At 42.0% G+C, this 16,911-nt stretch overlaps 1 pseudogene; it reads right to left on the reverse strand.

The window, feature by feature from the left end:
* Positions 1-16,911, reverse strand: part of LOC126080700 (phosphatidylinositol 4,5-bisphosphate 3-kinase catalytic subunit beta isoform-like) — a 66,069-nt pseudogene that overhangs the window by 17,716 nt on the left and 31,442 nt on the right.

A 16,911-nucleotide genomic window follows, 5' to 3' on the forward strand; every position in this document is an offset into this window, starting at 1 on the left:
CCAAACTCATTCTATGAAGCCAGTATACCCCTGATACCAAAACAAGATAAAGGCACCACAAAAAAAGAAATTTACACACCTATACCCACTGGGTTTTGTTTTTTGTTTTTTTTTTTTTTGGATCCCTCAGAAACTTAGATGCAAAAATCCTCAACAAAATTCTAGACAATAGAATTCAACAACATATCAAGAAAATAATTCACCATGACCAAGTGGGAGTCATACCAGGCATGCAGGGATGGTTCAACGTTAGAAAAACAATTAATGTAATCCACCACATAAATAAAACAAAAGACAAGAATCACATGATTTTATCAATTGAGCAGAAAAGGCATTTGACAAAATTCAACACTCATTCATGACAATAACTCTCAGCAAAATAGGAATAGAAGGAAAATTCCTCAACATAATAAAGGGCATTTATACAAAGCCAACAGCCAACATCATCCTAAATAGAGAGAGTCTGAAAGCATCCCCTTGAGAACGGGAACCAGGCAAGGATGCCCTTTATCACCGCTCTTATTCAACATTGTGCTGGAGGTCCTGGCCAGAGCAATTAGGCTAGATAAAGAAATAAAGAGCATCCAAAAAATAAATAAATACATAAATTGGCAAGGAAGAAGTCAAAGTATCTCTGTTTGCAGATGATGTGATCGTATACACAGAAAACCTTAAAGAATCCTCGAGAAATCTACTGAAACTAATAGAAGAGTTCAGCAGAGTATCAGGATACAAGGTAAACAAACAAAAATCAGTTGGACTCCCCTACACCAATAAAAAGAATATCAAAGAGGAAATCACCAAATCAATAACATTTACAGTAGCCGCCAAGAAGATAAAATACTTAGGAATAAATCTTACCAGAGACATAAAACATAGATACAAAGAAAACTACAAGATACTACTGAAAGAAATCAAGAGAGACCTACATAAGTGGAAAAACATACCTTGCTCGTGGATAGGAAGACTCAACATTGTAAAAATGTCTATTCTACCAAAAGCGATCTATAGATACAATGCAATTCCGATCCAAATTCCAATAACATTTTTTAATGAGATGGAGAAACAAACCACCAACTTCATATGTGGCAGGGAAAGAGGCCCCAGATAAGTAAAGCATTACTGAAAAAGAAGAACAAAGTGGGAGGCCTCACTCTACCTGATTTTAGAACCTACTCTACTGTCACAGTAGTCAAAACAGCCTGGTGCTGGTACAACAACAGATACACGGACCAGTGGAACAGAATTGAGAATCCAGACATAAATCCATCCACATATGAGCAGCTGATATTTGACAAAGGCCCAAAGTCTGTTAAACGGGGAAAAAACAGTCTCATTAACTAATGGTGCTGGCAGAACTGGATATCCACACGCAAAAAAATGCAACAAGACCCATACCTCACACCATGTACAAAGACTAACTCAAAATGGATCAAAGACCTAAATATAAAATCTAAAACTATAAAGATCACGGAAGAAAAAATAAGGACAACGCTAGGAGCCCTAATACATGGCATAAACAGTATACAAAACATTACTAACAATGCACAAACACCAGAAAAGAAACTAGGTAACTGGGAGCTCCTAAAAATCAAACACCTATGCTCATCCGAAGACTTCACCAAAAGAGTAAAAAGATTACCTACAGACCGGGAAAAAGTTTTTAGCTATGACATTTCTGATCAGTGCCTGATCTCTAAAATCTACATGATACTGCAAAAACTCAACAACAGAAAGACAAATAACCCAATTAAAAAACGGGCAAAGGATATGGACAGGCACGTCACTAAAGAAGACATTCGGGTAGCTAACAGATACATGAGGAAATGCTCACGGTCATTAGCCATTAGAGAAATGCAAATCGAAACTACAATGAGATTCCATCTCACTCCAACAAGGCTGGCATAAATTCAAAAAATACAAAAGAATAAATGTTGGAGAGGCTGCGGAGAGACTGGAACACTTACAGACTGCTGGTGGGAATGTCAAATGGTACAACCACTTTGGAAATCGATTTGGTGCTTCCTTACAAAGCTACAAATAGAACTACCATACGATCCAGCAACCCCACTCCTTGAAATACAACCTAGAGAAATAAGAGCCTTTACACAAACAGATATATGCACACCCATGTTCATTGCAGCACTGTTTACAATAGCAAAAAGATGGAAGCAACCAAGGTGCCCATCAACAGATGAATGGATAAATAAGTTACGGTATATTCACACAATGGACGGGTGATGAATCTGTGAAACATTTCATAACACTGAGGAATCTGGAAGGCATTATGCTGAATGAAATTATTAGTTGCAAAATGACAAATATTGTATGAGACCACTATTATAAGAACTCAAAAAATACTTTAAACAAAGAAGAAAATATTCTTTGATGGTTAAGAGAGTGGGGAGGGAGGGAGGGAGAGGGGTGTTCACTAATTAGAGAGTAGACAAGAGCTATTTTAAGTGAAGGGAAAGACAACACACAATACAGGAGAGGTTACCACAACTGGACTAAACCAAAAGCAAAGAAGATTCCTGAATAAACTGAATGCTTCGAAGGCCAGCATAGCAGGGGCAGGGGTTTGGGGACCATGATTTCAGGCGACATCTAAGTCAATTGGCGTAATAAAATCTATTAAGAAAACATTCTGCATCCCACTTTGGAGAGTGGCTTCTGGGGTCTTAAACGCTAGCAAGCAGCCATCTAAAGTGCATCAGTTGGTCTCAACCCACCTGGAGCAAAGGGGAATGAAGAACACCAAGGACAGAAGGTAATTATGAGCCCAAGAGACATAAAGGGCCACATGAACCAGAGACTACATCAGCCTGAGACCAGAAGAACTAGAGGGTGCCTGACTACAACTGCTGAGTGCCCTGACAGGGAACACAACAGAGAACCCCTGAGGGAGCAGGACAGCAGTGGGATGCAGACCTTAAATTCTTGTAAAAGACCAGACTCATTGGTCTGACTAAGACTAGAAGGACCCTAGAGGTCATGGTCCCCAGTCCTTCTGTTAGCCCAAGGCAAGAACCATTCCCAAAGCCAACTCTTCAGACAAGGATTGGACTGGAGTATGGGATAGAAAATGATACTGGTGAAGAGTGAGCTTCTTGGATCAAGTAGACACATGAGACTATGTGGGCAGCTCCTGTCTGGAGGGGAGATGAGGGGGCAGAAGGGATCTGAAGCCGGCTGAATGGACATGAAAATAGAGAGTAGAGAGAAGGACTGTGCTCTTATTAGGAGGAGAGCAACTAGGAGTATATAGCAAGTTGTATATAAAGTTTTGTATGACAGACTGACTTGATTTGTAAACTCACACTTAAAGCACAATAAAAATTACAGAAAAAAAAAAAAGAAGAAGAAGAAGAAATTGAAGATAATAAGTCCTTGCCCAGATGGTTTCACTGGAGAATTCCACCAAACATTCAGAGAAGTGTTGAGGCCAGTTCTACTCAAGCTATTCCAGAATATAGAAAACGAAGAAATACTCCCGAATTCGTTCTGTGAAGCCAGCATAGCCCTGATACCAAGCCAGGCAGGCACCACTAAAAAGAAAATTATAGACCAATATCCCTCATGAACACTGACACAAAAATTGTCAGCAAAATTCTAGCCAATGGACTCCAACAGCATGTCAAGAAACACAGCAAAGATGAGCTGAGCTCAATCACACCCTCCCCGTGAACAGATCCTAAAAACTCCCCTGTGCACAAATGTGGAGAGTTGAGACGACTGCGTGCCAGACTAATTATGTTCCATTCATTCATAAAATGTGGCATGTGTGTAGGTGTGTGTACGCATAGATGTGTGTGTAGGAGAGCGGGGGAGAGTGCGGGGTGGTGAGTGGTGCAGACATGGGTGCTTGTCCTCAAGCAGGAGCCCATGGAGGCACAGTTCATGCATCAAATGTGGCACGCGTGTGAGTGTGTGTGTGTGTGCACACCTGGTGAGTGGTGCAGGTGTGGGTGGTGGGCCCCTGAAACAGGAGTCCCAGGAAGGCCCAGGTTCTTGCATGAATGCATCGTGCACGTGTGTAGGTATGTGTGAGAGAGTGTAAGCGGAGGTGCAGATGGTGAGGGGCAGAAGTGTAGGCGTTTGGCTCCTTAAAACAGGAGTCCCATGAAGACGGTGTCATTGATGACATGATGTGTGGCTATTTATGGGTGTGTTTGTGGGTGTGCACAACTGGGTGCTAGAGGTGGTGAGTGGTGCAGAAGTGGGTGGCTGGCCCCCGAACAGGAGCCCTGAGAGGGCCCAGGTTCAGACAGACACTGGGGTGTGTGTATGTGTGTATCTGTGTGTGCACAGCTGTTTGTGTTAGGTACAAGTGGTGGGCCGTGAAGGTACAGGCTGAAATATGTTGTGTGTATAGATGTATGTGCAAGTGTGCATGTATATATGTGCATTATAGGTGTATGTGTGTAAATGTGGGGAGGTGTGGTGGTGAACGGTATAGCTGTATGGAGGTTGGCCCCTCAAACAGGACCTCCATGAAGGCTCAGGTGCATGGACAGAATGGGGTATGTGTGTGTAGGTGTGTGGGGTTGGGGCGGTGAGTGCTACAGGTGTGGTCCCTGAAATTAGAGCCCCATGAAGGCACAGGTTCTTGGATAAAATGTGCATGTGTGTGGCCGCGAGTGATGCAGGTATCCTGGTTGGCCTGTGAACAGATTCCTGATGAAGGCAGGTGCTGATGGTGGTGACTGGCCATTGGGTGATGTGCAGTGGGTGTGGGTGGAATCAGCTTCCTGGGCCCCCGGTTCCTCATCTGCTTTTCGGGACTAATTCTCATTGCAGGGAATGCTTGTGAGGATGAAAGTAAGCCCCTGTGGGTTGGTTACACATGAGGTATCTGCAGCCACCTCCCCTTGGAGCTTCCCGTCTTCAAGGGATCCCCCTCGTGACAGGGAGGTAGGAGGGAGACTCCAGGCTAGGAGAGAGCCAGGGCGCAGCCCCCCTTCTGTCCTCCAACACCCTGCTAAACACACCTCCTCTACCCCAAAAACAAGAACACCATGCCCTCCCTGTTCACGCAGGTGCTTCTCCCAAAAGGGATGTAGGGGGAGACACCTATCCAAGGTAGGGTGGTGGGTGATAGGCAGCTGCCAAGGAGTGGTCACCCTGAGTTAGCCAGCTTCCCCCCACCCAGGACAGCTCCAGTTCTTCTCTAAGAACCTGCAGGCTCCCTTCTCCTAGGTTGGAAGTCTGCTCCAGAAGGTTCTGGAAGGCATCTGGAGACTCACCACTCATGCAGTTTCTGCAGCAGATGTTGCCATGTTCATGCTCATCTGGGCCACACTGCATCTTACTGTCCACCAGGATCACCTTCAATTAGGAAAGGGAAATCAGCATTATCAAGAGACGCCCTGTTCCCAAGGGACCACGTTCTCTACACAGACACACGCAGGTCTGAGCAGAGAATGAGGTAGACGGCCGCACGCAAAGAAGGGACACTGGTCCCTTGTGAGGTGGGCATCATTGAGGGGAGTGCAGAGTAGGGGCTTTTCCTTATCTGCTTCTGTACCGTTTGCCTTGTTCTAAGGCGTGGGCATTACTTTGGGGAGTACGTTCTTTAGTTTCCAAATGCACGTGGTTTTGTCGACTATCTTTTTTAATCCTTCTTGTCTAACCTATCTGGTCAGAGTCATAGTCTGTATGGTAGTGATCCTTTGGGATTTGGTGAAAATATATTTTTGTTCTAGTATATAATTTTTTCAAGAGTTGTGTATATACTTTGCCAAGAAAGTATATTATCTGTTTGTCGGGAACTGGGATCTGTGCGTTAGTGCAAGTGTATCTGTGTGTGTCCATATATCGTGTATGTATATGTGTGAACTCACACACGATGAAGGCTGTTAATTACGTGGTCTCAATTGTCTATATCCTTACAGACGTTTTTGAATTGGTCTGCTTGATCTATTAGTTTTGGGGGCATATTAAAATCTCCTACCAAATTTGTGGATTTGTAGATTTCAGCATGTAATTATGTCTGTTTCTGCTTTTTGCTTTTTGAGGGTATGTTATTGGGTATATACAGTTTCATGATTGTTTTGCCAGTATCTTCTCAATGAATTGTTGCTGACTCTTTGAAACCAAGGAAGTGGTGACCCCACACTTTAAAGCCCCAGGGGCTGTGGCTCCACCCTTTGAGAGGTCATGGCCCTACCCTTTGAGACTGAGGTAGCTCTGCTTCCTGTGTTCCTTGTCTCTTCAGCTTCTGCTTCTTGATTCTTTGGTCTCTGAGCCCCTCGGGCCTGTGTTTGTCCCACTGGGGCAAGTGTTCCAAACTCTTTAGCTCCACCAGTAAGTGCCTGGAGGCACCCCACTTTGCCTGTAAACGTCATCATCTCTCTCTCTCCATAGGTCAGCTCCAGGGTTGTCTTGAGGTGGTCTCCTGATTCTGTTGCTGTTGTTTCTCCACTGCTGCTTCTCACCATCGGGGCCGTCTCCAGTGTAGTAGCACTCCTCATTTCCTTTTGAGTCCTCATAGGAATTGTCTTCAATGTCCATAATTCTACCAACACTCTCTTCAAGGAAATCTAGATTTTTACTATTAACCAAAAAAAAAACAAAAACAAATCCAATGCTGTTGAGTTGATTTTTACTCACAGTGACCCTATAGGACAGAGTAGAACTGCCCCATAGGGTTTCCAAGGAGCACCTTGTGGATTTGAACTGCTGACCTGTGAGTTAGCAGCTGAGCTTTTAGCAACTGTGCATTAAAACTCCTCCAGCCTCTAGGTCAGCACAAGTGGACTAAACCAGAAGCAAACAAGTTTCCTGAATAAACTGAACTCTTCAAAGGTCAGTGAAGCAGGGGCGGGGGTTTGGAGACCATGGTTTCAGGCGACATCTAAGTCAATTGCCATAATAAAATCTATTAAGAAAACATTCTGCATCCCACTTTGGAGAGTGGCTTCTGGAGTCCTAAACGCTAGCAAGCAGCCATCTAAAATGCATCAATTGGCCTCAACCTACCTGGATCAAAGGAAAATGAAGAACACCAAGGACAGAAGGTAATTATGAGCCCAAGAGACAGAAAGGGCCACATGAACCACAGTCTACATCATCCTGAGACCAGAAGAACTAGATGGTGTCCGGCTACACCCGATGACTGCCCTGACAGGGAGCACAACAGAGAACCCCTGAGGGAGCAGGAGAGCAGTGGGATGCAGAGCCCAAATTCTCATAAGACCAGACTTAATGGTCCAACTGAGACTGGAAGGACCCTGGTGGTCATGGCCCCCAGACCTTCTGTTGGCCCAGGACAGGAACCATTCCTGAAGCCAACTCTTCAGACATGGATTGGACTGGACAATGGGTTGGAGAGGGATGCTGGTGAGGAGTGAGCTTCTTGGATCAGGTGGACACTTGAGACTATGTTGACATCTCCTGCCTGGAGGGGAGGTGAGAGGGTGGAGGGGGTTAGAAGCTGGCGAAATGGACACATGAAAAGAGAGACAGTGGAGGGAGAGAGCAGGCTGTCTCATTAGGGGGAGAGTAACTGGGAGTGTGTAGTAAGGTGTACATAAGTTTTTGTGTGAGAGACTGACTTGATTTGTAAACTTCGACTTAAAGCACCATAAAAGTCATTTAAAAAAAAAAAAAAAACTCCTCCAGTCTCTACCCATTCAGTTTCAAAACCGCTTCCGCATTTGAGGCATCTGTCAGAACAGCACGGAACTCTCCTGTTACCGAATTCTGTCTTACTTATCTAGTGCCGCTACAACAGAAATATCACAAGTGGATGGCTTTAAAAAGCGCAGTAATTTATTCTCTCACAGTCTAGGAGGCTGGAAGTCCAAACTCAGGGTGCCAGCTCCAGAGGAAGGCTTTCTCTCTATGTCGGCTCTGGGGGAAGATCTTTCATTCTTGGTGGCATGATGTCCATCTGTCTCTCTGCTTTCTTCTCTCTTTTACATCTCAAAAGAGATTGACTCAAGATGCAACCTAATCTTGTAGATTAAGTCCTGCCTCATTAATGTGACTGTCTCTAATCCTGCCTCACTAACATCATACAGATTAGAATTTACAATCCAGAGGATGATCACATCAGGTGACAAAACGGCAGTCACACAATACCGGAAATCATGGCCTAGCCAGGCTGACACACATTTCGGGGGGATATAAACCAATCCACAGCAGATTGCTATCATATTTGGATTTGCTTTTACCTGGTTATTTTACGTTTTTGATATCACACTTTTTCCTCGATTCTTCCCATCCCCTTCGTTTCTGCCTTCTGCTTTTAATATCTCTTCTCCCTTTTTCCATTTCCTAGAGAACTCAGTGTATTTTATTTTTAGTTTTTAGTCATTTGCATTACATTTTAACTTAAGTAAAATTGAGTAAAAAAGTTACAAAAATAGAAGTGTTTGTTCGTGCGAGGTGCGGTGGAGTGGCTTCCGACTCATAGTGACCGCAGGCCCAGCGGAATGGAACACTGCCGGTCCCGCGCCGTCCTCCCACCTGTTGCTATGCTTGAGCCCACTGTTGCAGCCACTGCGTCATCCCATCTTGCTGAGGGCCTTCCTCTTTTTTGCTGACCCTCTGCTTTACCAAGCATGATGTCCTTCTCCAGGGACTGATCCCTCCTGACAACACGTCCAAAGGATGTGAAATGCAGTTTCGCCATTCTTGCGTCTAAGGACCATTCTGGCTGTAATCCTTTCAAGACTGGTTTGTTCATTCTTTTGGCAGCCCGTGGTATATTCGACATTCTTCCCCAACACTGCAGTTCAAAGCCATCAGTTCTTCTTTGGTCTTGTTTATTCATTGTCCAGCTTTCGCGTGCCTATGAGGTGACTGAAAACCCCATGGCTCGAGTCAGGCGCACCTTAGTCCTCAACATAACATCTATACTTTTTAACACTTTAAAGAGATCTCTTGCAGCAGATTTACCCAGTGCTATCCGTCTTTTGATTTCTTGACTGCTGCTTCCATGAGTGTTGATTGTGGATCCAAGTAGAATGAAATCCTCAACAACCTCAATCTTTTCTCACTTTAGCATGCTGTTGCTTACTGGTCCGGTTGTGAGGGGTTTTTTTTTTTCTTTATGTTGAGTTGTAATCCATACGGAAGGCTGTGGTCTTTGATCTTCATTAATAAGTGCTTCAAGTCCTCCTCACTTGCAGCAAGCAAGGCTGTGTCATCTGCATAACGCAGGTTGTTAATGAGTCTTCCTCCAATCCTGATGCCCCGTTCTTCTTCATGTAGTCCAGCTTCTCAAATTATTTGCTCAGCAAACAGACTGAATAGGTATAGTGAAAAGATACAACCCTGACACACACTTTTCCCAGATTTAAACCATGCATTATCCCCTTGTTTTTTTCGAATGACTGCCTCTTGATCCATGTACAGGTTCCTCGTGAGCACAATTAAGTGCTCCAGAATTCCCATTCTCCACAATGCTATCCATAATTTGTTATGATCCACACAGCCAAATGGCCATAGCGTCGTCAATAAAACACAGGTAAACATCTTTCTGGTGTTCTCTGCTTTCAGTCAGGACCCATCTGACATCAGCAATGATATCTCTGGTTCCACGTCCTCTTCTAAATCCAGCTTGAATTTCTGGAAGTTTCCTGTTGATATACTGCTGCAGCTGCTATTGAATGATCTTCAGTAAAATTTTGCTTGCATGTGATATTAATGATATTGTTTGATAATGTCCACATTCGGTTGGATCAACTTTCTTGGGAATAGACATAAATATGGATCTCTTCCAGTTGGTTGACCAGGTAGCTGTCTTCCAAATTTATTGGCATAGGCATGTAAGGACTTCCAGTGCTGCATTCATTTGTTGAAACATCTCAATTGATATTCATTCCATCAATTCCTGCAGCCTTGTTTTTCGCCAATGCCTTCAGTGCAGCTTGGCCTTCTTCCTTCAGTACCATCTGTTCCTGATCATATGTTACCTCCTGAAATGGTTCAATGTTGACCAATTCTATTTGGTCTAGTCACTCTGTGTGTTTCTTTCATCTTCTTTTGATCCTTCCTGCTTCGTTTAATATTTTCCCCATAGAAGCCTTCAGTATTGCAAATTGAGGCTTGAATTTTTTCTTCGGTTCTTTCAGCTTGAGAAATGCTGAGCGTGTTCTTTCCTTTTGGTTTTCTATCTCCAGGTCTTTGCACGTGTCTTCATAACAATTTACTTTGTCTTCTTGAGCCCACCTTTGAAATATTCTGTTTAGCTCTTTTACTTCATCATTTTTTTTTCTTTTGTTTTAGCTACTCAACATTCAAAAGCAAGTTTCAGAGTCTCTTCTGACATCCATTTAGGTCTTTTCTTTCTCTCCTGTCTTTTTAACGACCTCTTGCTTTCTTCATGTATGATGTCCTTGATGTTATTGCACAACTCATCTGGTCTTTGGTCATTAGTGTTCAACACGTCAAATCTATGCTTGAGATAGTCTTTCAATTAAGATGGGATATATTCAAGGTCATACTTTGACTCTCATGGACTTGTTCTAATTTTCTTCAGTTTCAACTTGAAATTGCACATGAGTAACTGACGGTCTGATCCGCAGTTGGCCCCTGGCCTTGTTCTAACTAATGATTTTGAGCTTTTCCATCGTCTCTTTCCACTGATGTAGTTAATTTGATTCCTGTGTATGCCATCTGGTGAGGCTCATGTGTATAGTCTCTATGTTGGTGAAAAACGTATCTGAAATGAAGAAGTCATTGGTCTTGCAAAATTCAATCATGAGATCTCTGGCATCATTTCTATCATTTCTATCTTTATTTTCCAAATACCAATCCTTCTTCTTTGTTTCCGTCTTTCACATTCCAATCACCAGTAATTATCAGTGCATCCTGATTGCATGTTTGATCAATTTCAGACTGCAGAAGTTGGTCAGAATCTTCGATTTCTTCACCATCAGCCTTAGTGGTTGGTGAGCAAATTTGAATAATAGTCATATCAACTGGTCTTCCTTGTAGATGTATAGATATTATCCTATCACTGATAGCTTTCCACGTCAGGAGAGATCTTGAAATGTTCTTTTCAACGATGAATGCAACACCATTCCTCTTCAAGTTGTCATTCCCAGCACAGTAGACTATATGGTTGTCTGATTCAAAATGGCCAACACCAGTCCATTTCAGCTCACAAATACCTAGGATATCGATGTTTATGTGTTCCATTTCATTTTTGATGATTTCCAATTTTCCTAGATTCATACTTTGTACATTCCAGGTTCTGGTTATTAATGGATGTTTGCAGCTGTTTCTTCTCATTTTGAGTCTTGCCACATGAGCAAATGAAGGTCCCGAAAGCTTTACTCCATCCATATCGTTAAGGTCAACTCTACTTTGAAGAGGCAGCTCTTCCCCAGTCGCCTTTTGAGTGCCTTTCAACCTGAGGGGCTCATCTTCCAGCACTATATCAGACAATGTTCCACTGTTATTTATAAGGTTTTCACTGGCTAATTGTTTTCAGAAGTAGACTGCTGGGTCCTTCTTCCTAGTCTGTCGTAGTCTGGAAGCTCAGCTGAAGCCTGAGCAGGTCACCACCATGGGTGACCTGCTGGTATTTGAACACCGGTGGAATAGCTTCCAGCATCACAGCAACACACAAGCCCCCACAGTACGACAAACTGACAGACTCGTGTGGGTAGAAGTGTTTAGATAGATTAAAGAAAAAAAAATCCACCACCGTAATATTAAATATTTTGTCTTTTTCCAGATTCGCTCAAACTTGGGCTTGGACAGATTCACACAGGAGCATCAGACACAAAAACTCCTGTCCCCTTTGACCTCGTTGGCACGCACATAACATTTCTGCTGATGCACAGTTTTAATCTATGTACGTGATTAAATATTCTAATTTGACATTCAACAGACCCTCTGCTTCTTGTGATAAGCTTAAGTTTTAATCACTCCATACACCTTGCCTTTTTACCTGACTCGATAGTGTGATAAAATTAATGGCCAGTCGCAAATTCAAACTTTAGGAAAAAAGGAAAATTAAAAAATACTTTGTTTTGTTTTCCTTATTTTTTCTGATCAACAAAATACCCTCACCTGTCTTTGTTCACAGGAGCATATTCCCTAGCTACAGATTTTTTTTTTTTTTGACAGTAACATTGTTTCGGCAAGAATCATCAACAGACTCCTGGCACCCCCACGGGTATCAGAGCAGGACTGTGCTCCAGAGTTTTCAAAGGCTAACTTTTCAGAAGTGTATTGCCAGGTCTTTCATCCAAGGCCCCTCTGAGTGAACTTGAACCTTTGAGAGAAGGTAGAGGGCTTCGATTCAGGATCTCCTAGCAGAATGTGAGCAATGCCGGGTGTCGTTAGTTCTGGATCTGGGATTTTAGATGGAGTCAGACGTGGGTCCTTGTCTCCCGCCTACAGGCTGTATGCTCTGTGCTTTCATTTCCTTGAGTGTAAAATAGGGCCAACAGAATTGTTGGAAAGATTAAATAATACAATATATATAAAGCGTTTGGCTAAAGTACCTGACAAGAGATAAGTCTCAATAAATGTAGTTAAAAACAGATACTTGTGAGCTCAGCTGCTCAATAAAAGGTGGGCAGTTTGAATCCACCAGCTTCTCCTTGGAAACCCTATGGGAAAGCTCTACTCTGTCCTGTAGGGTCACTGTGAATTGGAATCAACTCAATGGCAACTAGTTTCATTTTTTGATTTGTATGCCAATATTCATTACAACATGATTCACGATAGCCAAAAGGTGGAAACAACACAAGTGCCGTCCACAGATGAATGTGGTAACTAAGTGTGCTCCCTCCACATAATGGAATATGGTTAAGCATAAAGAGAAATGACGTTGTGACACGGATAAACTTTGAAAACATGCTGAATGAATAAGTTAGTCACAAAAAGACAAATATTGTATGATCCCACTTACTTAAAATACATGGAATAGGCAAGTATATAGAGGTCAAAGTTTATTAGTGATTACCAAGGGTGAAAGGGTGGGGGAAAGACAGAGTCATTCCTTAGGGGACACTGAGCTTCTATTTAGGATGATGGAAATTTTGGAAATGGATACTGGTAATGAACATAATTAATGTCACTGAATTGTACATGTAAAAATGTTGAAATGGCAAAGGTTTTATATGTATATATATATATGATTCTATATAATGATTTAATTATAGATAGATGATTGATAGATGATAGATTAGATAGGTACACAGACAGATGGACAGATAGACAGATAGATAGATAGATAGATAGATAGGTAGATAGATAGATAGATAGATAGATAGATAGATAGATAGATAGATAGATAGATAGATAGATAGATAGATAGATAGATAGATAGATAGATAGATAGATAGATAGATAGATAGATAGATAGATAGATAGATAGATAGATAGATAGATAGATAGATAGATAGATAGATAGATAGATAGATAGATAGATAGATAGATAGATAGATAGATAGATAGATAGATAGATAGATAGATAGATAAACCCCAATGCCATCCAGATGATTCCAACTCATAGTCACCCTATGTTGGCATCTCCTGTCCAGAGAGGGGATAAGAGGGCAGAGGGGGCCAGAAGCTGCCCGAACGGACACAAGGAGAGAGAGTAGAGGGAAGGAGTGTGCTGTCTCATTAGGGGGAAGAGCAATTAGGAGTGTATAGGAAGGTATGTATAAGTTTTTGTATGAGAGACTGACTTGGTTTGTAAACTTTCACTTAAAGCAAAATAAAAATTAATTTAAAAAAAAGAAGATGGAAGGAACAGAGTCACTATACAAAAAGACCTGACTGATGTTCAACAATTTCAGGAGGTAACATATGATTAGGAACCAATGGTACTGAAGGAAGAAGTCTAGGCTGCGCTGAGGTCACTGGCAAAGAATAAATCTCCAGGAATTGATAGAACAGCGACTGAGATGTTTCAACAAACAGATGCAGCACTGGGAGTGCTCATTCATCTATGCCAAGAAATTTGGAAAACAACCGACTGAAAGAGATCCATATTTATGCCTATTCCCAAGAACGGTGATCCAACCAAATATGGAAATTATCAAACAATATCATTAATATCACATCCAAGCAAAAATTTTGCTGAAGGTCATTCAAAAGCGGCTGCAGCAGTTTATCAACAGGGAACTGCCAGAAATTCAAGCTGGATTTAGAAGAGGATGTGGAACCAGGGATATCATTGCTGATGTCAGATGGATCCTGGCTGAAAGCAGAGAACACCAGAAGGATGTTTACCTGTGTTTTATTGACTATGCAAAGGCATTTGACTGTGTGGATCATAGCAAATTATGGTTAACACTGAGAAGAATGGGAATTCCAGAACACTTAATTGTTCTCATGAGGAATCTACTTGGATCAAGAGGCAGTCGTTTCAAACAGAACAAGGGGATGTTGCACGGTTTAAAGTCAGGAAAAGGTGTGTGTCAGGGTTGTATCCTTTCACCATATTTATTCAATCTGTATGCTGAGCAAATAATCTGGAATGCTGGACCATATGAAGAACATGCATCAGGATTGAAGGAAGAATCAATAACAACCTGTGTTATACAGATGACACAACCTTCCTTGCTGAAAGTGAAGAGGACTTGAAGCACTTACTAATGAAGATCAAAGACCACAGCCTTCAGTATGGATTGCACCTCAACATAAAGAAAACAAAAATCCTCACAACTGGACCAATGAGCAACATCATGATAAAACAGAGAAAAGATTGATGTTGTCAAGGATTTCATTTTACTTAGATCCACAATCAACATCCATGGAAACAGTAGTCAAGAAATCAAGAAGATATATCGCATTGGGTAAATCTGCAGTAAAGGACCTCTTTAAAGTGTTGAAAAGCAAAGATACCTCCTTGAAGACTAAGGTGCGCCTGACCCAAGCCATGGTGTTTTCAATCTCCTCATATGCATGTGAAAGCTGGACAACGAGCATGGAAGACCAAAGAAGAACTGACACTTTTGAATTATGGTGTTGGCAAAGACTATTGAATATACCATGGCCTGCCAGAAGAATGAACAAATCTGTCTTGGGAAAAGTACAACCAGAATGCTCCTTAGAAGCAAGCATGGGAGACTGTGTCTGACATGCTTTGGACATGTTGTCAGGAGGGATCAGTCCCTGAGAAGGACATCATGCTCGGTAAAGTACAGGGTCAGCAGAAAAGAGGAAGACATTCAACAAGATGGATTAACACAGTAGCTGCAACAATGGGCTCAAGCACAGCGAGAATTGTACGAATGGCTCAGGACAGGGCAGTGTTGGGTTCTGTTGTGCGTGGGGTCACTATGAGTCAGAATCGCCTTGATGGCACCTAACAACAACAACATATATTGATAATCCTCTCAGTGTCAGAGGTTTTGCTTCAACCATCAAAAATACTTAAGAAAACTCGAGAGAAGAGCATAGATTATATTTACCTTTATATTTAGTCTTTTGTTCTAAGATTTCCTCTTTCAACATTTCCTCTCTGTTTCAAGCACTCCCCCTCTAGCCATTTTTTAGGGTAGGTCTGCTGGCAACAAATGCTTTTATTTTTTTCTTGATCTGAGAATGTCTTGATTTTCCCTACATTTCTGAAGGAAATCCTCACTGGAGGAAAATTCTGGACCCACAGCTCTTCTCTGTCAACACTTGAAACACTTGAAAAATGTTGTGCCACTTTCTACTGGCTTCCATGATTTCCAGTGAGAAATCTGCTGTCATTGAGACTGCTCCCCCTAAAGTAAGGTGTTGTTTCTAACTCACTGCTTAAATGATTTTTAGATTGTCTTTAGTTTTCATGCGTTCGATCATGATGTGTTTTGTCGTGGTTAGACGCCATGCTGTTTTTCACAATGTTGATATTCATAGAACATAATGTTGTTTTCAGAAGTAGATTGTCAGGCTTTTCATTTGAAGAGCCGCTGGGTGGACTCGCACCTCCAAACTTTCAGCAAGCAGCTGAGTGTGCTGACCATTTGCATTACCTGGGTACTCTGTGAAATTCACATAACACGTTGTTGTTAGGTGCCGTCAAGTCGTTTCTGACTCTTAGAGACCCTATGCACAATAGAATGAAACGCTGCCTGGTCCTGGGCCTTCCTCACAATAGTCGTTATGTTTGAGCCCATTATTGTAGCCACTGTGTCAATCCATCTCACTGAGGGTCTTCCTCTTTCACTGACCCTCTGCTTTAGCAAGCATGATGTTCTTCTCCATGGACTTGTCCCTCCTAGTAACACGTCCAAAGTACATGAGACGAAATCTCACCATCCTTGCTTCTAAAGAACATTCTAGCTGTACTTCTTCCAAGACAGATTTGTTCATTCTTCTGGCAGTCCATGGTATATTCAATATTCTTTGTCAACACTATAATTCAAAGGCATCAATTCTTCTTCAGTCTTCCTTATTCATTGTTCAGCTTTTACATGCATTTGAGGCGACTGAAAGCACCATGGCTTGGGTCAGGCACACCTTAGTTCTTAAAGTGACATCTTTGCTTTAAAGAGGTTTTTTGCAGGAGATGTGCCCAGTGCAATGCATCTTTTGATTTCTCGACTGCTGCTTCCATGGATGTTGATTGTGTATCCAAGTAAAATGAAATCCTTGACAACGTCAGTCTTCTCTCTGTTTATCATGATATTGCTTATTGATCCGGTTGTGAGCATTTCTGTTTTCTTTATGTTGAGGTGCAATCCATACTGAAGGTTGTGGTCTTTGATGCATATTAGTGTAGATTTCTTTGGGTTTATCCTTTTAGGGTTCAGTTATATTTTTGTATCTGCAGGTTTATACCTTTTGCCAAATGTGGGTAATTCCCAGCTTTTTTTTTTTTTTTTTTTTTAATGCTTTTTCAGCTCCACACCTTTCCTCCTCACCTCTGGGATCTAATGACAGGCAATTTCTGTTATACCATATTCAAGTTCACTGAGTCTTTTCCTGTCCTCATTATTCTCT

This window comes from Elephas maximus, chromosome 7 (genome assembly GCF_024166365.1).
Source record: "Elephas maximus indicus isolate mEleMax1 chromosome 7, mEleMax1 primary haplotype, whole genome shotgun sequence".
Classification (NCBI taxonomy): Eukaryota; Metazoa; Chordata; class Mammalia; order Proboscidea; family Elephantidae; genus Elephas; species Elephas maximus.